The sequence below is a fragment of the Oncorhynchus keta genome, chromosome 23, assembly GCF_023373465.1.
Source record: "Oncorhynchus keta strain PuntledgeMale-10-30-2019 chromosome 23, Oket_V2, whole genome shotgun sequence".
Classification (NCBI taxonomy): Eukaryota; Metazoa; Chordata; class Actinopteri; order Salmoniformes; family Salmonidae; genus Oncorhynchus; species Oncorhynchus keta.
This window is the reverse complement of record NC_068443.1, coordinates 36974214-36999048: the sequence shown is the minus strand read 5'-3', so window position 1 is coordinate 36999048 and position 24835 is coordinate 36974214. Positions and strand designations below refer to the sequence as shown.

General features: G+C 45.4%; 1 protein-coding gene across 3 annotated transcripts in view; it reads left to right on the top strand.

Annotated features, from left to right (window-relative positions):
• Positions 1-24835, top strand: part of LOC118402270 (SPRY domain-containing SOCS box protein 4-like) — a 116504-nt gene that overhangs the window by 35538 nt on the left and 56131 nt on the right. The window contains exon 2 of one of the 3 annotated variants that reach the window (XM_052477131.1): positions 8102-8181. The exons of 1 other annotated variant lie outside the window; for it this stretch is intronic. The gene's annotated coding sequence lies outside the window, so the exon portion shown is untranslated. Of the gene's footprint in view, positions 1-8101; positions 8182-18539; positions 18725-24835 lie in introns of those variants that run through there. One more of the 3 variants, XM_035800325.2, reaches the window with a different exon arrangement.

The window sequence follows — 24835 nt, the reverse complement described above, 5'->3', positions numbered from 1 at the left end:
GCGACTAGCCTTCTGTTTGGTGAGATGGATTGAGCCTCCTTATCGATTTGCTCTCTGACGCAATCAGCTCTGTTGTTGTGACGCCTTTGCCTCAGCTCCACTTCAAACGTGTCCATGACTAACACAGCAATAAAGTGACTCTCAACCTGCTCCACTCAATTCACTCAGGAAAAAAAAGCAAGAGGCCCTGTTCTGATACTTTTAAAATGCTTCCTTTTTCCATCTTTCCTCCCTTCCGTCCTTGAGGTCATCACTGATCTCACACTATCGGATTGATGAAAGCAAGGATAGTAGATGGCCAGGCCTACATGGTGATGCCCTCAAGTGAGGGGAGGAGCTGAAGATGCATTTTTACAAGTAGCCTATTCGAACAGGGCATACCTACACACTCGAGGACAGAAACTGCTCCTCTCGGGCCTCTGGGAAATCTAGCAGTGGGGTAAAATGAGGGTTTCTGCCGTCGACTGGTTGAATTAAGTGAAAGATGGGAGATGGGATAGAGTGGAGGAGGACATGTAACGATAGGAACCCAGCTCATTATACTATTCCTATATTTGGCCTACTTCCCCTTTTTCATACCCTCAATTCCACCCCCACCCCCCCCTTCTGTCTTCATGAGGGAAGTTGTCTTTTGCGTGCATCCATCCCTGTCTGTCGACAGCGTGTGCGTGTGCGCGTGCGCGTGTGTGTGTGCCTTGCCTTCCTCCGTGGTTGTCATAGAAACGTTAGAAGGACATCTTCCTCATAGGGTTCTGGGTTCATGTGTTGGACTGGATAACGAACGAGATAAGCCTTTGTTTCTCGCAGGATATTCATTGATTTGCCCTTAAGGGCAATTCCACCACTTCTCAATCTCCAGCACCATACCAGTGCCTATATATGTGAAAACACAGTTTCTATGATCTGTGGCTGAGTTTTTTAAATTTTTAATTACGTGCAACCAGTTTCTAGCCAGAGGGAGGGTATTTTCTTACTCGCCACATCACCATAAATCTGTCTTTGAATATCATTGTTTTTAAAATGTTAAGACTTGATGTGCAAAAAATGTTTAACTACAAAATGTAGAAACATGCTGTTTTCACAAATGTGGATACTGGTATGGTGCTAGAGATGATGAAAATCAAATCACATTTCAGAACATGACAGGCCTGCACAGAGCCCTGACAACAACCCCATCGAACACGTTTGGGATGAATTGGAATGCCGACTGCGAGCCAGGCCTAATTGCGTGATCTTACCAACACCCTTGTCGCTGAATGGAAGCAAGTCCCCGGAGCAACGTTTCAACATCTAGTGGAAAGCCTTCCCAGAAGAGTGCAGGCTGTTATCGCAGCAAAGGGGGCGACTTAATTTAATGCCCATGATTTTGAAAGTAAATGTTCGCACAGGTGTCCATACTTTTGGTCATGTAGTGTATGTGCTGTACATATACAGTGGGGCAAAAAAGTATTTAGTTAGCCACCAATTGTGCAAGTTCTCCCACTTAAGATGAGAGGCCTGTAATTTTCATCATAGGTACACTTCAACTATTGACAGACAAAATGAGAAAGAAAATCCAGAAAATCACATTTGTAGGATTTTTAATGAATTTATTTGCAAATTATGGTGGAAAATAAGTATTTGGTCACCTACAAACAAGCAAGATTTTTGGCTCACAGACCTGTAACTTCTTTTTAAGAGGCTCCTCTGTCCTCCACTTGTTACCTGTATTAATGGCACCTGTTTGAACTTGTTATCAGTATAAAAGACACCTGTCCACAACCTCAAACAGTCACACTCCAAACTCCACTCTGGCCAAGACCAAAAATCTGTCAAAGGACACCAGAAACAAAATTGTAGACCTGCACCAGGCTGGGAAGACTGAATCTGCAATAGGTAAGCAGCTTGGTTTGAAGAAATCAACTGTGGGAGCAATTATTAGGAAATGGAAGACATACAAGACCACTGATAATCTCCCTCGCTCTGGGGCTCCACGCAAGATCTCACCACGTGGGGTCAAAATGATCACAAGAACGGTGAGCAAAAATCCCAGAACCACATGGGGGGACCTAGTGAATAACCTGCCGAGAGCTGGGACCAAAGTAACAAAGCCTACCATCCAGTAACACACTACGCCGCCAGAGACTCAAATCCTGCAGTGCCAGACGTGTCCCCCTGCTTAAGCCAGTACATGTCCAGGCCCGTCGGAAGTTTGCTAGAGAGCATTTGGATGATCAAGAAGAAGATTGGGAGATGAAACCAAAACAACTTTTTGGTAAAAACTCAACTCGTGTTTGGAGAACAAAGAATGCTGAGTTGCATCCAAAGAACACCATACCTACTGTGAAGCATGGGGGTGGAAACCTCATGCTTTGGGGCTGTTTTTCTGCAAAGGGACCAGGACGACTGATCCGTGTAAAGGAAAGAATGAATGGGGCCATGTATCGTGAGATCTTGAGTGAAAACCTCCTTCCATCAGCAAGGGCATTGAAGATGAAACGTGGCTGGGTCTTTCAACATGACAATGATCCCAAACACACCGCCCGGGCAACGAAAGAGTGGCTTCGTAAGAAGCATTTCAAGGTCCTGGAGTGGCCTAGCCAGTCTCCAGATCTCAACCCCATAGAAAATCTTTGGAGGGAGTTGAGTCCGTGTTGCCCAGCAACAGCCCCAAACATCACTGATCTAGAAGAGATCTGTATGGAGGAATGGGCCGAAATACCAGCAACAGTGTGTGAAAACCTTGTGAAGTCTTACAGAAAACGTTTGACCTCCGTCATTGCCAACAAAGGGTATATAACGAAGTATTGAGAAACTTTTTTTATTGACCAAATACTTATTTTCCACCATAATTTGCAAATAAATTCCTAAAAAATCCTACAACGTGATTTTTCTAGATTTTTTTTTTCTTCCATTTTGTCTGTCATAGTTGAAGTGTACCTAAGATGGAAATTACAGGCCTCATCTTTTTAAGTGGGAGAACTTGCACAATTGGTGGCTGACTAAATACTTTTTTGCCCCACTAACTAGGAATAAAGTGACGGCTAAAAAACTCCTGATGAGTTGGTGCAAAAAGGGTCAATGCAGATCGTCCGTGTAGCTATTTGCTTAACTATTTAGTGGTCCTATGGCTTGGGGGTGGAAGCTGTTCTGTTGCTTCGGGGTCTATTGGCTTTCAGTTTCATATGGGTATCAGCTCCGTCATAGGAATGTGGAATCTCATTGTCGCTTTCTTATTTGAATACCTTTTTTATACTGTAGCTTTAAGATGGATGTATGGAATCAAATGTCCTTGTTTGCGTACCCACGTTTTGCAGATGTTATCGCGGGTGTCGTTAATGCTTATTTCCCTTGCGCCAACAGTGCTGTAATGCCTAACAATGCAAAGCAATAGAGCCCCACAGTGGAGGTGTCATAATAACAGGGAAATGGTTCCAATCGATTTTCCACCATTTTTCCAATAGGGGATTTTAGAAACACTTAAAATAAGGACTGTTTGGTGTAGGTTTACCCTGGTGTGACATTTTGATAACTGTGTAAATCTTTCTCGCAAATGTGACTTCTTAAAATTATATTTTTTATATAATCATTATTTTAGTTTTACCACTCCAACAAATCCACAGATGATGCCATCTCTATTGCACTCACACTGCCCTTTCCCACCTGGACAAAAGCAACACCTATGTGAATGCTATTCATTGAGTAAAGCTCAGCGTTCAACACCATAGTGTCCTCAAAGTTCATCACTAAGTTAAGGACCCTCAGACTAAACAACTGGATCCTCAACTTCCTGACAGGACACCCCCAGGTGGTAAGGGTAGAGAACAACACATCCGCCACGCTGATCCTCAACATGGAGGCCTCTCAGGGGTGTGTGCTCAGTCCCCTCATGTACTCTCTGTTCACCCACGACTGCATGGCCAGGCACGACTCCAACACCAAGTTTGCCGATGACATAACGGGGGTAGGCCTGATTACCGACAACTATGAGACAGCCTATTAGGAGGAGGTCAGAGACCTGGCTGTGTGATGCCAGGACAACAATCTGTCCCTCAACGTGATCAAGACAAAGAGGATTGTAGCCTACAGGAAAATGAGGACCGAGCACGCCCCCATTCTCATTGTCAAACCAGGATAAGCCTATATGAAACGCAGACCTTTATTTGAAGTGTTTATAAAATCCTCTGAGGTAAAGGGAGTGGTGAAAAAATGATTGGAACCATTTATGGGTACTATGACTCATACTGTGGTACTCTATTATACTCCATATTAGAATGAGGAATGTCAGTCTGGAATATAAATCTACAGGTGTGCCCTTAATTGGAATGAGGAGCGTTGTATGCAATGTTTAAAAAGCAGGGCTCTATTACTGATACTGTAAAAGTTATTGATTTGGTTTCTAAACCTGAGCTGAGATCTTCGAAAACAAGATTATTATTTTTTTAAATCTGTTTTGTAGAGATTGTGTGCATGCATGTTTGTGTGTTTACGCATGCGTGTGTTTCTGTGTGTGAGGGAGAGACCTGTCTTCCCACTAATTCCAGGGTAAAGTGGCTTATTTAGCTCCACAGCCCACCCCGGTCTTGAGGAAATGGAGAAACCATAAACCAGACAGCCAGCCTCATGGGCTTTCCCTTGGCCTGGGCCGTGCAGCAAAGTGCTCAGTGTGTCAGCGTTTTCTCTCTCTGTTTGTATGTGTGTGTGTACTCTATCTCTAAGTGTGTGCGTGATGTGCAAAGAGCCCCCATCTGAAAAGCCTCTTTGACCGACAGTTCTGTGTTTATGTAAAGATGCTCTCTCATGAAAATACACTTTTGACAAAAATGACCCTGTGTGTGCGTGGGCATGTTGGTGTGTGTATGTTTTATGAATCTGAATAATATTAACCTACAACTCCATATTTGCCAAACACACACCACACACTTTCCTGTCCACTTCATTCACATTGAGGGTGATATTTTAAACCTGAAACCATTTAAATATAACAAATTCTATAGCAAATTGAGTTTCAAAACCCGTGGTGCATATGCAAAAATTCCACTCTCAGTCCGACTAAGATGTCTCGTTTTTTTCCCCTCGTTTGTTCTCTATTGCTCCTTTATTGTTCCTCAAGCAAGGGGGAGGCCGATGACATGACTTCCCATCAAGCCAACTTCTTGAATGCCCTACTCCTTGAAGTTGGCAGTTGTCTAAAAAAACACTTTCTCTTTTTACCCTTTAGTGTGTGCACCTCATTGTGTTTATACTTGGGATATCGCTTTTCAACAGGAAAAGGACGTTTCAGGGAGGGTAAGCTGATCCTAGATCTGTGCCTCAGGGCAACTTCAACTGGGAGCCATGTCTGCTGCTGAATACTATCGGTTCACATTTGTCTTGTGTTTCACACACTCAATTTGCATCATTCCATGTGTTGTTTTCTCTGAGGTCTTCTCAGGTCCAACAAGTTGGAACCTGTTCCAAAATGGACCCGAGTCTTACTCCAATAACAATTTAAAATCTGGAAACCCAGTCCGAACAGACCCAAGGACAACCAGACCTGGCCCCGTATAGACCCGGTTGTGTCTAGATCTGATCCAAGTGAGGGAAGCGGCAGAATAATAAATAAAAAAATATTGTTATTAACTTAAGCTGTTGATGCGCACACAGAGATCAGCAGGTGGGGGAGGGGCTGTGTGTCTGAGTGGCGAGATTGAAAGACCACGGCAGCCAAACTGACACGCAGTAGTTACTGTAACTACTGTAGGTTATTCATCATCCAGTGTGATGACATGGTACCTGTTTTGATTGCATCAGACAGAGAAGAGAAGCTCGTTAAGCTAGCTAGCTGGGTTGGCTATTTGTGGCTACATAGGCTGCGCTTTCCCTAGCCACGTTTTTCTCAACGCCACAATGTACATCAATGGAGTTGCGTGGAGATGAGTGTGTGGACTGTATCTCCGACTACATCGAGCCGCTGTCAGGCGATACTAAATAAATAATAATAATTCTTAAACACTTACCTATGTCCTCTGTAGCTGCCTGCCTTTCTTTCCTTGTGGAAATTATTTAATAAAATGTACTATTTAATCAAATATGCGGAAACCGTCGGTGGTTGTATCGACTAACAGCGACTCTGTAGTTGAAGGTACACTCCGCCCACATTTGTGCAACCTAACTCCGAAGGTATACAGTGCCTTGCGAAAGTATTCGGCCCCCTTGAACTTTGCGACCTTTTGCCACATTTCAGGCTTCAAACATAAAGATATAAAACTATTTTTTTGTGAAGAATAAACCACAAGTGGGACACAATCATGAAGTGGAACGACATTTATTGGATATTTCAAACTTTTTTAACATTTCAAAAACTGAAAAATTGGGCGTGCAAAATTATTCAGCCCCCTTAAGTTAATACTTTGTAGCGCCACCGTTTGCTGCGATTACAGCTGTAAGTCGCTTGGGGTATGTCTCTATCAGTTTTGCACATCGAGAGACTGAATTTTTTTCCCATTCCTCCTTGCAAAACAGCTCGAGCTCAGTGAGGTTGGATGGAGAGCATTTGTGAACAGCAGTTTTCAGTTCTTTCCACAGATTCTCGATTGGATTCAGGTCTGGACTTTGACTTGGCCATTCTAACACCTGGATATGTTTATTTTTGAACCATTCCATTGTAGATTTTGCTTTATGTTTTGGATCATTGTCTTGTTGGAAGACAAATCTCCGTCCCAGTCTCGGGTCTTTTGCAGACTCCATCAGGTTCTTCCAGAATGGTCCTGTATTTGGTCCTGTATTTGGCTCCATCCATCTTCCCATCAATTTTAACCATCTTCCCTGTCCCTGCGGAAGAAAAGCAGGCCCAAACCATGATGCTGCCACCACCATGTTTGACAGTGGGGATGATGTGTTCAGGGTGATGAGCTGTGTTGCTTTTACGCCAAACATAACGTTTTGCATTGTTGCCAAAAAGTTCAATTTTGGTTTCATCTGACCAGAGCACCTTCTTCCACATGTTTGGTGTGTCTCCCAGGTGGCTTGTGGCAATCTTTAAACAACACTTTTTATGGATATCTTTAAGAAATGGCTTTATTCTTGCCACTCTTCCATAAAGGCCAGATTTGTGCAATATACGACTGATTGTTGTCCTATGGACAGAGTCTCCCACCTCAGCTGTAGATCTCTGCAGTTCATCCAGAGTGATCATGGGCCTCTTGGTTGCATCTCTGATCAGTCTTCTCCTTGTATGAGCTGAAAGTTTAGAGGGACGGCCAGGTCTTGGTAGATTTGCAGTGGTCTGATACTCCTTCCATTTCAATATTATCGCTTGCACAGTGCTCCTTGGGATGTTTAAAGCTTGGGAAATCTTTTTGTATCCAAATCCGGCTTTAAACTTCTTCACAACAGTATCTCGGACCTGCCTGGTGTGTTCCTTGTTCTTCATGATGCTCTCTGCGCTTTTAACGGACCTCTGAGACTATCACAGTGCAGGTGCATTTATACGGAGACTTGATTACACACAGGTGGATTGTATTTATCATCATTAGTCATTTAGGTCAACATTGGATCATTCAGAGATCCTCACTGAACATCTGGAGAGAGTTTGCTGCACTGAAAGTAAAGGGGCTGAATAATTTTGCATGCCCAATTTTTCAGTTTTTGATTTGTTAAAAAAGTTTGAAATATCCAATGTCGTTCCACTTCATGATTGTGTCCCACTTGTTGTTGATTCTTCACAAAAAAAATAGTTGTATGTCTTTTATGTTTGAAGCCTGAAATGTGGCTAAAGGTCGCAAAGTTCAAGGGGGCCGAAATACTTTCGCAAGGCACTGTATATCGTGGAGTTGAGAAACCCAGCTACGCTACCCGTCCCCATCCTACACAATTACAACAACAACTCTATTCTAAATATTAAGCAGCAGGCTACCTGTTGGCTCATGGTTGTTGTAGACAATTCTGTCATTTCACTTTTAACTGTGTCATTTTAATTCCAACATGCATGTCACGGCACCCAGAGACTAGTGCCACTTTGACTTGTGATTGGCCGACAAAATAAGCTACACGTGCCACTCGTGAAAAATCTGAGCAGCAGCATAAATGAGAATGTTCTCTCTACTGTTTGCTTGATAACTCTACCTCTTATCTGTTTCAGACTCACACCATATGTTGTACTGATCTTTGAACCAGAAGCACACCAACATACTGACGATGTTGCTTTCCTAAGAACAACAGGTAATAAATGCATTGCTCTTGTATGATTCTTGCTTGACCCATTTGATCCTTAAGTGAACTGTATTGTTAGTATGTGAATGTGTCTTACCCATTGTTTGGGCGATTTTGTAACTGGGTAACTTCTTAAGTGTATAGCAGACGGTACATGTACGTTGCTAAATATAATAGGCTTTTGTGTTTTATATCCAAAGTGACTTAGTTGTGCGTGCGTACATTTTTACGTAAGGCTGGTCCCGGGAATTGAATCCACTACCCTGTCGTTACAAGCGCCATGCTCTATCAACTGAGATACAAAGGACCATTGACCTGATAAGGGGCAGGACCCTTTGCCCAGTATCGTGCCGGCCCAAACTCCTAAGGGGTTGGGGGTACTGCTAAGTCTTCTCTTTCAGTGGGCGCTTTATATAGAAACGCACACCACACACTCAGTGAAACTAGGTCAGTCGTAGCATGTATGAGCCTAGCTCTCTGGTGGTGTTAGCTGACCTCTTTGATTATTTGCATTGACCCCGATTTAAACCAGGTAAATAATGGTGAGGAAACATTGCTGTGTGTGGGAATATACACAAGTGCATTACACACACACACACACACACACACTCCCTCTTCACTGAAAGCCTCTTAAACCTAGAGAATGCAGAGTGAAACCTCAGCGCCTGCTCCTGTTTACTGTCCATTGACTGGTGCCCTGAATATTTCAGAGGCAGAAATGCTGTTCACTACCATTCCCTCCCTCTTCATTTCCGTATGAAGTGTAACTCAGTGAAATTGTTGCGTTTTAAATGTTGTTCATATAATCTTTTAAATTTAGCTTATAAAAGGTGTCATGCGGATGGCTCCAGTTATGCATTTGGTTTGCTTACCTGCTAGCTATAAGTGGCTAGTTTGCAAGATAAAGCTTTTTTTTTTACAGCAGCAGAGACAATCCCCTCATGGATCAAGATCCCTGCTGCCTGATATTTGTTTTGTGTGTGCGGCAAACCTTTTTGAGATATTGCAATTACATGAAGTAGAACTTTTTTTTACGTTACCTTGCGCTTGTTAGCATTTAGCTCGCATCCGCTATGGGAATTCATTGGTACTCTTTTAGCATTTGTTACCACTATTATGATTCATTGGTACATTTTTGTATGTGTGTGTATGTGTGTGTGTGTGTGTGTGTGTGTGTGTGTGTGTCAACCCTAGTTCTTGCTGTAGTGAAAAATCAAACTATTTTGGTAGGCACAAGCTAGCGGATTGATATCCAGTAGTGAGTGAGGGATGCACCGTTTTCCTTATTTTACATTTAAGTCATTTAGCAGACGCTCTTATCCAGAGCGACTTACAAATTGGTGCATTCACCTTATGACATCCAGTGGAACAGCCGCTTTACAATAGTGCATCTAAATCTTTTAGGGGGTGAGAAGGATTACTTTATCCTATCCTAGGTATTCCTTAAAGAGGTGGGGTTTCAGGTGTCTCCGGAAGGTGGTGATTGACTCCGCTGTCCTGGCGTCGTGAGGGAGTGTGTTCCACCATTGGGGAGCCAGAGCAGCGAACAGTTTTGACTGGGCTGAGCGGGAACTGTACTTCCTCAGTGGTAGGGAGGCGAGCAGGCCAGAGGTGGATGAACGCAGTGCCCTTGTTTGGGTGTAGGGCCTGATCAGAGCCTGGAGGTACTGAGGTGCCTTTCCCCTCACAGCTCCGTAGGCAAGCACCATGGTCTTGTAGCGGATGCGAGCTTCAACTGGAAGCCAGTGGAGAGAGCGGAGGAGCGGGGTGACGTGAGAGAACTTGGGAAGGTTGAACACCAGACGGGCTGCGGCGTTCTGTAGGGGTTTAATGGCACAGGCAGGGAGCCCAGCCAACTGCGAGTTGCAGTAATCCAGACGGGAGATGACAAGTGCCTGGATTAGGACCTGCGCCGCTTCCTGTGTGAGGCAGGGTCGTACTCTGCGGATGTTGTAGAGCATGAACCTACAGGAACGGGCCACCGCCTTGATGTTAGTTGAGAACGACAGGGTGTTGGCCAGGATCACGCCAAGGTTCTTAGCGCTCTGGGAGGAGGACACAATGGAGTTGTCAACCGTGATGGCGAGATCATGGAACGGGCAGTCCTTCCCCGGGAGGAAGAGCAGCTCCGTCTTGCCGAGGTTCAGCTTGAGGTGGTGATCCGTCATCCACACTGATATGTCTGCCAGACATGCAGAGATGCGATTCGCCACCTGGTCATCAGAAGGGGGAAAGGAGAAGATTAATTGTGTGTCGTCTGCATAGCAATGATAGGAGAGACCATGTGAGGTTATGACAGAGCCAAGTGACTTGGTGTATAGCGAGAATAGGAGAGGGCCTAGAACAGAGCCCTGGGGACACCAGTGGTGAGAGCGCGTGGTGAGGAGACAGATTCTCGCCACGCCACCTGGTAGGAGCGACCTGTCAGGTAGGACGCAATCCAAGCGTGGGCCGCGCCGGAGATGCCCAACTCGGAGAGGGTGGAGAGGAGGATCTGATGTTTCACAGTATCGAAGGCAGCCGATAGGTCTAGAAGGATGAGAGCAGAGGAGAGAGAGTTAGCTTTAGCAGTGCGGAGCACCTCCGTGATACAGAGAAGAGCAGTCTCAGTTGAATGACTAGTCTTGAAACCTGACTGATTTGGATCAAGAAGGTCATTCTGAGAGAGATAGCGGGAGAGCTGGCCAAGGACGGCACGTTCAAGAGTTTTGGAGAGAAAAGAAAGAAGGGATACTGGTCTGTAGTTGTTGACATCGGAGGGATCGAGTGTAGGTTTTTTCAGAAGGGGGTGCAACTCTCGCTCTCTTGAAGACGGAAGGGACGTAGCCAGCGGTCAGGGATGAGTTGATGAGCGAGGTGAGGTAAGGGAGAAGGTCTCCGGAAATGGTCTGGAGAAGAGAGGAGGGATAGGGTCGAGCGGGCAGGTTGTTGGGCGGCCGGCCGTCACAAGTCGCAAGATTTCATCTGGAGAGAGAGGAGAGAAAGAGGTCAGAGCACAGGGTAGGGCAGTGTGAGCAGAACCAGCGGTGTCGTTTGACTTAGCAAACGAGGATCGGATGTCGTCGACCTTCTTTTCAAAATGGTTGACGAAGTCATCTGCAGAGAGGGAGGAGGGGGGATTCAGGAGGGAGGAGAAGGTGGCAAAGAGCTTCCTAGGGTTAGAGGCAGATGCTTGGAATTTAGAGTGGTAGAAAGTGGCTTTAGCAGCAGATACAGAGGAGGAAAATGTAGAGAGGAGGGAGCGAAAGGATGCCAGGTCCGCAGGGAGGCGAGTTTTCCTCCATTTCCGCTCGGCTGCCCGGAGCCCTGTTCTGTGAGCTCGCAATGAGTCGTCGAGCCACGGAGCGGGAGGGGAGGACCGAGCCGGCCTGGAAGATAGGGGACATAGAGAGTCAAATGATGCAGAAAGGGAGGAGAGGAGGGTTGAGGAGGCAGAATCAGGAGATAGGTTGGAGAAGGTTTGAGCAGAGGGAAGAGATGATAGGATGGAAGAGGAGAGAGTAGCGGAGGAGAGAGAGCGAAGGTTGGGACGGCGCGATACCATCCCAGTAGGGGCAGTGTGGGAAGTGTTGGATGAGAGCGAGAGGGAAAAGGATACAAGGTAGTGGTCGGAGACTTGGAGGGGAGTTGCAATGAGGTTAGTGGAAGAACAGCATCTAGTAAAGATGAGGTCGAGCGTATTGCCTGCCTTGTGAGTAGGGGGGGAAGGTGAGAGGGTGAGGTCAAGAGGAAAGGAGTGGAAAGAAGGAGGCAGAGGAATGAGTCAAAGGTAGACGTGGGGAGGTTAAAGTCGCCCAGAACTGTGAGAGGTGAGCCGTCCTCAGGAAAGGAGCTTATCAAGACATCAAGCTCATTGATGAACTCTCCGAGGGGACCTGGAGGGCGATAAATGATAAGGATGTTAAGCTTGAAAGGGCTGGTAACTGTGACAGCATGAAATTCAAAGGAGGCGATAGACAGATGGGTAAGGGGAGAAAGAGAGAATGACCACTTGGGAGAGATGAGGATCCCGGTGCCACCACCCCGCTGACCAGAAGCTCTCTGGGTGTGTGAGAACACGTGGGCGGACGAAGAGAGAGCAGTAGGAGTAGCAGTGTTATCTGTGGTGATCCATGTTTCCGTCAGTGCCAAGAAGTCGAGGGACTGGAGGGAGGCATAGGCTGAGATGAACTCTGCCTTGTTGGCCGCAGGTCGGCAGTTCCAGAGGCTACTGGAGACCTGGAACTCCACGTGGGTCGTGCGCGCTGGGACCACCAGATTAGGGTGGCCGCGGCCACGCGGTGTGGAGCGGTTGTATGGTCTGTGCAGAGAGGAGATAACAGGGATAGACAGACACATAGTTGACAGGCTACAGAAGAGGCTACGCTAATGCAAGGAGATTGGAATGACAAGTGGACTACACGTCTCGAATGTTCAGAAAGTTAAGCTTACGTAGCAAGAATCTTATTGACTAAAATGATTAAAATGATACAGTACTGCTGAAGTAGGCTAGCTGGCAGTGGCTGCGTTGTTGACTTTGTAGGCTAGCTGGCAGTGGCTGCGTTGTTGACACTACACTAATCAAGTCGTTCCGTTGAGTGTAATAGTTTCTACAGTGCTGCTATTCGGGGGCTAGCTGGCTAGCTAGCAGTGTTGATTACGTTGCGTTAAAAGAACGACAATAGCTGGCTAGCTAACCTAGAAAATCGCTCTAGACTACACAATTATCTTTGATACACAGACGGCTATGTAGCTAGCTATGTAGCTAGCTACGATCAAACAAATCAAACCGTTGTGCTGTAATGAAATGAAATGAAAATGTGATACTACCTGTGGAGCGAAGCGGAATGCGACCGGGTTGTTGAGTGCGGAAGTTCCATTCAGTAGACGTTGGCTAGCTGTTGGCTAACTAGCAGTGTCTCCTACGTTAAGGACGACAAATAGCTGGCTAGCTAACCTCGGTAAATTAAGATAATCACTCTAAGACTACACGCTCTAAACTACACAATTATCTTGGATACGAAGACGGCAAAGACAACTATGTAGCTAGCTAACACTACACTAATCAAGTCGTTCAGTTGAGTGTAATAGTTTCTACAGTGCTGCTATTCGGTAGACGGTGGACGTTTGCTAGCTGGCTAGCTGCTGGGCAGATAGCAGTGTAGACTACGTTAGGACGACGAAATACGAAGTTGCAATAGAAGTGCTGACTGTTTCACTTTGTTGTCCTCTTTCTTTTCCTTTTTCTTCTGTCCTTCTTTTGTCCTTATTTTGTCTTCCTTTCTTCTGTTAACTAGATATTTTTTGTTGTTATTCTTTGTAAGCTAGCTAGCTTCTTCCAGGAGAGTCCCTAGCAACTGCTTAGCAACAAGTAAACAATTCTGCTAGCAATTCAGCTAGCTAAGATAACTGTACAATTTTATGAAAAATAGTTAATTTTTCAAAAGCCTGTCTTTTTTGGTTTGTTCCTTGTTTTGTCTTCTATTTTAGAAAGGGGGAAGAACAACAGGGAAGAGGGGATGCACCAGATGGGGCCCTATAAAATCTGTGAAATCAACTTAATGTATTGAACTTTATTAGACAATGTATTACATTGTCCAAGATTGTTAAGACATGAACAAAATGCTTAAGGGATTTTCCTTAAACTTTCTCAAGAGGCAACGGCACACAAATGCCCCTCTGTGTGCACGTTTGTCAGTCGTTAATGATGACAACCGTTCCATTTACCAGAAAGATTTTGTCAACCTGGCTTTAGAATGTCCAATGTTGTTTTTCTATTAAAGTGCAATTTTGAGAGCGAAACCTGGAAGAACTAAACAAAGAAACCATTTTTCTGCAAAAATTCTGATGGAAGGCATTGACTCGTTTATTGATTACATTTTTGTACCTTTAAAAAAAAATCTAATGTAAAGAGAATACAGTGGTCTGGATCTCTTTGTCATATGTAGCTATAGCCCTCTTTGGCACAATAGCCAGTGACAATATGCTGTTTTACAATTTCACAATGAAACCTGACAACAATGGAAAGCGGGAAAGAAACAATTGCATGGTAGACATTCAACTAATGAAATTGAACGTGTGTGTGAGATTTTAGGGGCACTGTGGGATAGCTCGGAAAACTTGACGTGTGGCAACAAGGGGTCGTGAGCGACAGACTCAGACAGCAGATGCCAGGATAGAAGGGAGAGAGGGACATGGAGATGGGGGGGGGTGGAGGCCATCAATCAGATTTAACTGTGACCTGTAACCTTTTACCCCCTTATGACCCTCGCAGTCTGGGTGAGTGTGGTCTGTATCACAAGAACTGGGGTTTACTGGAAAATGGAAGGAAATGTTTGGGGAAGGGGGGGGCGGCGGCGGCGTTAGGGAAAGTGCGGAAGCGAGACCGGCGTTGGGAGATGGCTGGAGATGGAGGCGCTATACAAATAAAAACATTCAATTTCTATTCCCTTCAGCTATACAGTAGTCTGCCCTAAATTGTTATAGTCTATATGCAAGATGACCTATTCTCATGCTGATTATCAAGTAGATCCAGCTGTGGGATTATTTCTTTTTTGAGCGGATGGTATCACTTGGAGCTGATTTTCTGGGTTTTATACATCCGTGCTGCTAGTTGGGGAACCCTGCTGTAGAGAAGTTTCCTGTGCCCTTACATGGTGTTGGAGAACATTTATTCAGTCTAGAGAGACTTAAATTGTGTGTGTGTGTGTGTGTGTGTGTGTGTGTGTGTTCACACGTATGGGAGGAAGGATGACGGATGAGCAGTGGGTGAGTCTTCCCTCTGTCCCCCTCTCCTCCCCATCCCTTTCACCATCACCCTCTCCAAACTGAACCTTTCCTCTTTCTGTTTGTTTGCCATCTGTCTGGGGTCTCTTTGACGACTGCCAGATGAGCGTCCCTCCTTTCTCCACGTCCTCTTTCTCTCCATCCTCTATACGAATCCTTAGGGCTCTAGTACCCTGCATTGTTTTTCTTATCTCCATTCATCCCCTTCTCCCTTTCTCGCTCCCTTGGGCCTTGTGTTGAACGGTTGGGAGGCTTGGTCTACGACATATGTGTTGGCAGAAGATGGTTCACACACACACACACACACTGGCCTCTGGCCTCTGAGCAGCATACTGACAATATGGGATACTCTGGTCCCTATTCTTTGGGGGCGCTTGTCCTGCAGATTAACCCCCTCACACACTTTCACGAAGCACACCCTACACTCACCCCTTCATCCCAGCTCACGCGCGCACACACTAGTGATGCGTGGGTCAGCTGTTTGTTCACCTGCACCCGCCTGCAATTGCTAATAATCCATCCGCAACTGGCTGACTGTGAAAATCTGAGTCCCGACACTAACCCGCTAATATACTAAATGCACTGTTGGCTACAGCCAAATATGGTAGGGGGTGCAGGATTTTTGGGGGGATATGTTTCTGCTAATAATTTGACATTTTGGTAGGCTATTTGTTAGTCAGCTTGTCTATAATTGGATACATTCAGCTTCTCTTCTGTCATATGTGGCCTTACATGCTGAACACACCGCTTGCATTATGCAGGCTAGTGTTGCAATATGAATGTACATCTTATTCAATCATTTCATCCAAACTGCTCGCTCGTGTCAACGAGTGTCTGCATTGCCATAAATAGAACTTGGTTATTTTTTTGGGACGCTTGACACGCTGCAAGTCCTGCCTCTCCCATCTCATGGGTTTTAGGAGGATATACCCATGTGAGTGATTGAAAGATGAACTGAGGCCCACACACCAGTCCAGTTGGTGGTGGTAATGCACCTTGAAATTGGTTGCCAACCGCCATGTAAAGTCCAAAGAAGGAGCGATTACTAGAAACTAACTCAGTTTACCCTTTTATCTGTTGAGTAATTGTCGGAGTAGAGGAGCTTGTGCATTTCAGGTAAAATAGCAACCCAATGTTTATATCCCAGGACAGATGAGCTAGCAACAGCAAGCTAGCAAGCTAAATTGCCATAAATGTTTCATGTGTTTCGACCTGTCCCCAAATTTAATAGTTGGTTCAGAGTTTTAATGTTTTTCTTTTATTTCAACCTGCGTGTCCTGATCGCATCAGGAAACATAATGAAACAGAGTGTGCACAATAATGGAGCGCGACGTGCCTGTTGAGCGTCTTTGTCCCTCCCCTTGTTCTGGTCTCGACATTTAAAATGATGCTCGAGACACTTTCCTCACACATAAGCAGTAACCTCAATAACATTGTCAGGACGTAGCAGTGGCAATTTTCCCTTCAACTGAAATCATTACGGTTCAGTATTTCTACCCCCCTTAAATGCACACGCTATCCACACGTATGGGATGGCAGGGTAGCCTAGTGGTTAGAGCGTTGGACTAGTAACCGGAAGGTTGCAAGTTCAAATCCCTGAGCTGATAATGCAAATCTGTCATTCTGCCCCTGAACCCACTGTTCCTAGGCCGTCATTGAAAATAAGAACGTTCTTAACTGACTTGCCCAGTTAAATAAAGGTTTAAAAAAAATCCCCAATTCAGTGTAAGTCAATGTTGGGATGAAAACCTCACACATCCCATCATAGGGCTGACACTCCTGCAGAGCACCCCCAAAAGGAGGGTCCTCACCAGTACCTGACTGGTACACTTGACCACACCCTTACAAATGAAATATTACAGGCAGAGGTGTATTCACTTAGACTACCACAGAGATGAGAAGCGGCTGCTCGGCTATTGAAACCCATTTCATGAAGCTCCAGATGAACAGTTATTGTGCTGACGTTGCTTCTAGAGGCAGTTTGGAACTCGATAGTGAGTGTTGTAACCGGGGACAGATTTTTACGTGCTTCAGCACTCGATGGTCCTGTTCTTTGCGCTTGTGTGGTCCTAGATGGTTCTACGTCACAGTAACAGCACTTAGTGGACCAGGCAGCTCTAGTAGGGCAGAAATATGATGTTGGGAAGGTGGCATCCTATGACGGTGCCATGTTGAAAGTGAGTGCTTCAGTGCAGGCCATTCTACTGTTTGTCAATGGAGATTGCATGGTTGTGTGCTCGTAAAAAAAAAAAAAAAAGGTTTTATACACCTGTCAGCAACTGGTGTGGCTGAAATAGCCAAATCCACTAATTTGAAGGGGTTGCCATGTCGTGCATGTCTAACTAATAGGAGGGAAACAGTTTGGTTCAAAGTTGCCTGTCTTTGAACACACTGTAGTTACTTTCTAATTCTTTCTTTGAAACAAATCTGAAACACAAGCGTTGGTAATGTATATTATGTTTAGCCTACGGTGACTGCCTACATTGTCGGCCGTTTAACCTGCGTGGGCTAGCCTCCGTGGCTATAATGGCTAACGGTGAGTAATTTTAGTGTGTGTGTTGGGGTAAGGTCAATGGGGTTAGAAGTATATTTGACTCAGTTGATCCGCAGCGAGGGTTTGTTTTTACAGTGCTACGCGTTTCCCCTTTACCTCGCTCCACCATAGTGGGCTGAGGTGGGACTGGGAGGGTGAAAGGGGGCGATTGAGTAGCGTGTGTAGTGCAGAGAGGTAGAGGTTCAGGCCCGGTGTGGTGTCAGTTAGTGCTCCCCGGTGGTCTGCGTGGCCCAGGAAATAGGAAGTCCACTCAGATACTCTGTGCCTCATTCATGACGATGGAACACTCACGCTGTCTGTGCTGGTGCCGGAGGGATGTGTATGTATACTGTGTCTTGAGCTGAAGTTTTTATTTGGTCTGTCTATGGCAGGAAAAAGCTGTCAAACTGTGTGTCTGGAATGGAGCACATAAATAACTGTTTAAATGCTGCTGTATGTGTATGAAATCTGTTTGTATTATGTTGTATGTCTAAATGTGTTTAGATTCTGCATAAAGGCATGATTGTATATGTACCTGCGTTTCTAAAGTATATACCATATGGGTAAGTGTATATTTTGTAATATATTTTAATATAGTTTTAGACTATGTGATTGTAGAAGTATGGTGTTCTATCCGTGTGTGTATTTTATGCGTTTGCTGCGTGTCTCTCGGTATCTGTATGGCAGAGGGGGTTGGTTGGGCTCAGATGGGGTGAGGGAAATGAAATGGGCGTGTGTGTGTGTCCCCCCAGCCAGTCTGTCTGGTCTCCGTCGTAACCCTGCTTGATGAGATCAGAGGGGTTTGGCTTTCAGCATGAGGCAGCCAGCCTTCCCTCTTATCCTTGTCCTACTGTCTCTCACTCACTCACTCACTCACTCTCGCTCTGTTCTGAACCTCTCGCTCTGTGCTGAACTGAAACTAACTCTTGAAGAAGAAGAGTGCTCGATAGCGACAGGCGGCGGACGCCACCGCAACAAGAGTCGCCGAGGGCAGGAGCAGTAGCGATAGTGGCCGGACGGCTTAGCTTCTGCCAGGCAGGGAGGGAAGAGAGGGTGGGTCACCTCTAGGGAGAGGGAGTCTTTTCCCTCAGCAGGACTCAACTGGCTTGTGTTCTCTTCTCTGTTCTTTCCACAACGGAGAGAGGGAGAGCTTTTATCACCGCTCTTCTCTTGATTGTTTTTTTTTATCGGCTTTGAGGTGGAACATGAGACGCGGAGTTTCACAGAAGAGCTACACTGCTGTTACTACTTACTGTAAGCGGCCTGTTTAAGACTGTTAGAGAGCGCATGGTAGCGAGGTGGATGGCTTTTGTGAAAGTTACGTTTTTGTGTGCGTGAATGAGGGATGCCGACACCTCGTGATGCACTCTGTACTGTTTATTTGACTATGTACTCCTTATCTAAGAGTTTATTCTTCTCTGTGTGTGTGGCATCCTGCACCTCTCTCATGGCTGACCAGATTTCTCCCAGAAGCTGCGTGTTTCCTCTCTTCCCTGTCCCGTCTTTTCCTGTCGTATTTAATTTCCCTAATGGACCAGAGGCCCCAGCTGTACAGGATACTCTTCCCTCCTCCGCTCCGTGTGTGTCGGGAATTCTCCCATATACTGTCCTCGGATTTCCCTCCCATTACTGACACTTAAAAGCATATCTACTCCTGAATTCTATCTATTCTAAAACCTGACATTTTCTATACCTCTCTAACTTCTATATATACCCCCCGCATTCATCTAATATGGTTTGTGCCACAGCTATAGGCTTCTGTTGTCCTACCATGTTTAGGTTAGAGGGGAGGGGGTAAATCTGAGCTGTGCTGCTGGGATGGTTAGATAGCGGGGCTTCATTCGGACTTCATCTCTTTTGTTTTGTCAGCTGCTGACCTCTTGCTTGGCTTGTTATCGCTCTCTTTCTCTCTGTCTGCCATTATGTTTGTGCGTCTCTCGCTCCTGCGCTCCCCCTTTCTTAGATAAGGTGATTTAGAGTAGCAGAGCTTGTGGTGGGTTTCTCTGGCCCATACTGTGTTCAAATCCCTATTGTTTGTGGTGGGGGGGGTCCGGAGGAAAGTCCTTGAGCAGTGACTAACATTATGCTTGGGAGAAGACGGCTGTTAGGAAGTCGTGTTCCATGTACATTTTGGGTTGGTATGCTGTGCGTGTCTCCGCAACGCTAGCATGCAACTGTGTGTGTGTGTTAAGTGCCCTTCTATGAGTTCATACCACTGGCGTCAGTTCAGCTAAACCTAGGATATGGCGGGACGGGTTAGGGTTTACTCTAAAATGCTATTTGGAGAACTTAACAAATTATCCCCGCCATTCATTATTATTGTAATGTTTGTTTTAAACGTCTGTAGATCGGCATATACACTGTCAACCACTACTCAACCTTCATCATAAATGTACTTTTACTTACGCATACAGTAGGCTAAGTATTGTATAAGGCACAATCATCGTTTTTAAATCAGTTTTTTCAGGCTTTGGGCTCAAAAGCCTATGCGTAGGGTCTAGCCATAAACTCTAATATGCGTATGGATGTTTTGAATTAATCATCAGGAAGCACTGTCCGTTTTTGTGTTAGGCTTTGAAACTAAACTGTTTCAACCTGCTGTTGAACTTCTTTCTTCAAATTGATCATCAGTGACTTGATGATATGTGATTTTCGACATCAATGCATTTGCATTGCTGTCGGTGGTTAGAGGGGCAATAGAGTCCTGAGTGTACCAGGCCATTAGGACTCGATGCTCACTGGTGAGATGGGTACTACCAAGCATGTCCAGAGTGCATAAAACGAGATTACCATGTCTCAATGGTCACGTGAAAATTTTACTGCAGTCATGACTGCCGGTGTGTCTGCCGCCATCGCCTCATGTTTCAGTATGATAATGCATGGCCCCATGTCGCACGGATCTGTACACAATTCCTGGAAGCTGAAAATGTCCCAGTTCTTCCATGACCTGCATACTCACCAGACATGTCACGCATTGAGCATGTTTGGGATACTCTGGATCGACGTGTACGACAGGGTGTTCCAGTTACCGCCAATATCCAGAAACTTTGCACAGAAATTGAAGAGTGGGACAGCATTCCACAGGCCACAAACACCAGCTTGATCAACTCTATGAGGAGATGTTGCGCTGCATGAGGGAAATGGTGGTCACACCACACACTGACTGGTTTTCTGATCCACGCCCAACTTTTTTTTTTTGTGTTCTGTTTTACATTTACATTTAAGTCATTTAGCAGACGCTCTTATCCAGAGCGACTTACAAATTGGTGCATTCACCTTATGACATCCAGTGGAACAGCCACTTTACAATAGTGCATCTAAATCTTTTGGGGGCGGGGGGGTGAGAAGGATTACTTTATCCTATCCTAGGTATTCCTTAAAGAGGTGGGGTTTCAGGTGTCTCCGGAAGGTGGTGATTGACTCCGCTGTCCTGGCGTCGTGAGGGAGTTTGTTCCACCATTGGGGAGCCAGAGCAGCGAACAGTTTTGACTGGGCTGAGCGGGAACTGTACTTCCTCAGTGGTAGGGAGGCGAGCAGGACAGAGGTGGATGAACGCAGTGCCCTTGTTTGGGTGTAGGGCCTGATCAGAGCCTGGAGGTACTGAGGTGCCGTTCCCCTCACAGCTCCGTAGGCAAGCACCATGGTCTTGTAGCGGATGCGAGCTTCAACTGGAAGCCAGTGGAGAGAGCGGAGGAGCGGGGTGACGTGAGAGAACTTGGGAAGGTTGAACACCAGACGGGCTGCAGCGTTCTGGATGAGTTGTAGGGGTTTAATGGCACAGGCAGGGAGCCCAGCCAACAGCGAGTTGCAGTAATCCAGACGGGAGATGACAAGTGCCTGGATTAGGACCTGCGCCGCTTCCTGTGTGAGGCAGGGTCGTACTCTGCGGATGTTGTAGAGCATGAACCTACAGGAACAGGCCACCGCCTTGATGTTAGTTGAGAACGACAGGGTGTTGTCCAGGATCACGCCAAGGTTCTTAGTGCTCTGGGAGGAGGACACAATGGAGTTGTCAACCGTGATGGCGAGATCATGGAACGGGCAGTCCTTCCCCGGGAGGAAGAGCAGCTCCGTCTTGCCGAGGTTCAGCTTGAGGTGGTGATCCGTCATCCACACTGATATGTCTGCCAGACATGCAGAGATGCGATTCGCCACCTGGTCATCAGAAGGGGGAAAGGAGAAGATGAATTGTGTGTCGTCTGCATAGCAATGATAGGAGAGACCATGTGAGGTTATGACAGAGCCAAGTGACTTGGTGTATAGCGAGAATAGGAGAGGGCCTAGAACAGAGCCCTGGGGGACACCAGTGGTGAGAGCGCGTGGTGAGGAGACAGATTCTCGCCACGCCACCTGGTAGGAGCGACCTGTCAGGTAGGACGCAATCCAAGCGTGGGCCGCGCCGGAGATGCCCAACTCGGAGAGGGTGGAGAGGAGGATCTGGTGGTTCACAGTATCGAAGGCAGCCGATAGGTCTAGAAGGATGAGAGCAGAGGAGAGAGAGTTAGCTTTAGCAGTGCGGAGCGCCTCCGTGATACAGAGAAGAGCAGTCTCAGTTGAATGACTAGTCTTGAAACCTATTACCTAGTATTCACAGTCATGTGAAATCCATAGATTAGGGCCTAATTTATTTACTCAAATTGACTGATTTCCTTATGAACTCTAACTCGGTATAATCTTTGAAATTGTTGCATTTTACGTTCAGTGTAAATTCAAACTGATATTGGTGCAATTTCTTTTTTAAAACCAAGAGCTCAATGATTATATTAAAATGCCCATAAAGGCTAGTAATCCAAAACACATGGCATATCACAGTGCTGTGTGTGTGTTCCTGAAGACATCTCTGCCAATCAAGCATTCATTGATTGCAGCAATGCAAATTGCTTGGTCCGTTTTGTCGGCAGCATGATATAATTTGTACCCACTGATAGGGTGTAAATGCTGTTTTACCCTTCGCTGATGATTTAGTGTTGCTACAGAGAGCGGGATGAAGAAACAAAGGCACAGAGAAAGGGGTGGGCGTATGTCAGGGGTACTCAAATATTATTTGAGACGGTTTGGTCACACATTTCCTATGTGGCGAAGTTCCAGATGTCAATTATCATCGTAGAAAGAAACCACCTCGTGACCCATGCATGGTTTTTATGTTCAGTTAACATAATTTAAATCTATGGATTTTAGGCATCTGTAATAGAATATATACTGGTCAAAAATGTGTGTAGACATTAATAAATGCATTTTTATAGCTTCCAAAATATTTTTTACAAGGTGGAGGAGTGCCAAGATAAACCGTGTTGGCTTCAATACAGAGACCCTGGCAGACATCTAGTGTATGTTCACATTGTTTTGTTCACGCCCCTCTTGTTGGTGGCGTGTATATTTAGCAGTTTTAAAAATTCTTTCCTGCAAGTAAAAAAAAAATATATATATTTTTTTTCATTTTGTGATGTCTCCTCTGTTCATATGAGTGGCTCAAACATTGCAACCAAATCAATGGGGACCCCCTAGGCCCATGGGCACATAATCTGCCCATGATAACTACAAGGTTTCGATATGTTAACTTAACTACCATGCTAAAGAAAGTTAGCTGACATGGTCTAGTTACAACAAAAATGGTATAGAATCAATCCCTCTGTCGAAGACACTTTGACACGTACTCAGGCTGACTGGCTCTAGTTCAGGCAAATGAGAAATAAGTGCACTGGCTATCCGGGAGGCCAAAGTTGGTTACTTTAAGGAGCAGTGCTCGCTCTGTAGGTCTAACCCCAAGAAGTTCTGGGAAACGGTTAAAGACCTGGAGAAGAAACCCTCACAGCTGCCCATGTCCCTAAATGTTGTGGTTGTTACTGACAAGAAGCACATGGCTGAGCTCTTCAATTACCACTTAATTAAGTCAGGATTCCTATTTGACTCAGCCATGCCTCCCTGCCCGTCCAACATTTCCTCATCTCCCACCCCTTCTAATGTGACTATCCCCGACGCTTCTCCTTTTACATTTTTTTTTATCCCCCTGCCCCGCTACAAAGTTTCTCCCTGCAGGCGGTCACTTGGACGAGGTGCTATAGGAGCTCCTTAAACTTCTTTAAGGTTGCTGCCCGTACCATCGCCAGCCTTTCTCCAACCTTTTTAACATGTCTTGCCTTTCTGGGGAGGTTCCCATTGCTTGGAAGGCAGCCACGGTTGGTTCTTTATTTAAAGGGGGAGATCAAGCTGATCCTAACTGTTATAGGCCTATTTCTATTTTGCCATGTTTATCAAAAGTTTTGGAAAAACTTGTCAATAATCAACTGACTGGCTTCTTGAGGTCTATAGTATTCTCTCAGGTACGCAATCTGGTTTCCACTCAGGTTATGGATGTGTCATGTCGTGGAAATTTCCTCTATTTACCAAATCATGGGAGCAAACCACACACAAGTCAGAGTTAGTTATAAAAGTCCATCTTTAATTATATAAGCTCTATAGCATTTTGACTTTCAACAGTTCAGTATCTCTAATGAAAAGTTCAGAGTCCCCACACAATGGCAAAATGGGATCCTTTATAGCAAAGATCACACATAGTCGGACAGCATAGACATAATTCATCATTCAGCTTTGTCTCCTTTCCCAAACCCCAGAACCATAAACCAATCCTCCATATCAACAGGAATATATCAAATTGTCATTTAGATACAACCAACTCTAAATACAAACTCACGGAGAGGAGAATGAGGCTATAGGTTAAGATGGAAACAACATTAGAGGGAGCATAGAATGATTCCAGACACTGCCACCCTCCTTTCCCCACTGGGAAAGGTAGGGAGTAAAAGATATGTTTACACATGATGACACTTTGACCTCTCCCCTCTCAGCGGCCCATGCAACTTAGTCTTGACATAGAACAGAACTGCAACCTCGCCACAGTATTATACAAAAATACCATTCTGATAAGTAACTTACACACATTTGATGAATATAAAACATCTTACATATGTTACCAACAAATTCTGAATCTCCCACGACAGTCACTGCAACCTTAAAGGTCCTCAATGATGTCACCATTGCCCTAGATTCTAAGCAATGTTGGGCTGCTATTTTTGACTTGGCCAAAGCTTTTGATACGGTAGAACATTTTGTTCTTGTGGGCCGGCTAAGGAGTATTGATGTGTCTGAGGAGTCTTTGGCCTGGTTTGCTAGCTACCTCAAAAGAGTGCAGTGTCTCAGCCCCTGCCTGTCACCAATGCAGTACCCCAAGGCTCAATCCTAGGCCCCATGCTCTTCTCAATTTACATCAATAACATAGCTTAGGCAGTAGGAAGCTCTCTTCCATTTATATGCAGAAGATAGTCTAATACTCAGCTGGCCCCTCCCTAGATTTTTTTGTTAAACACT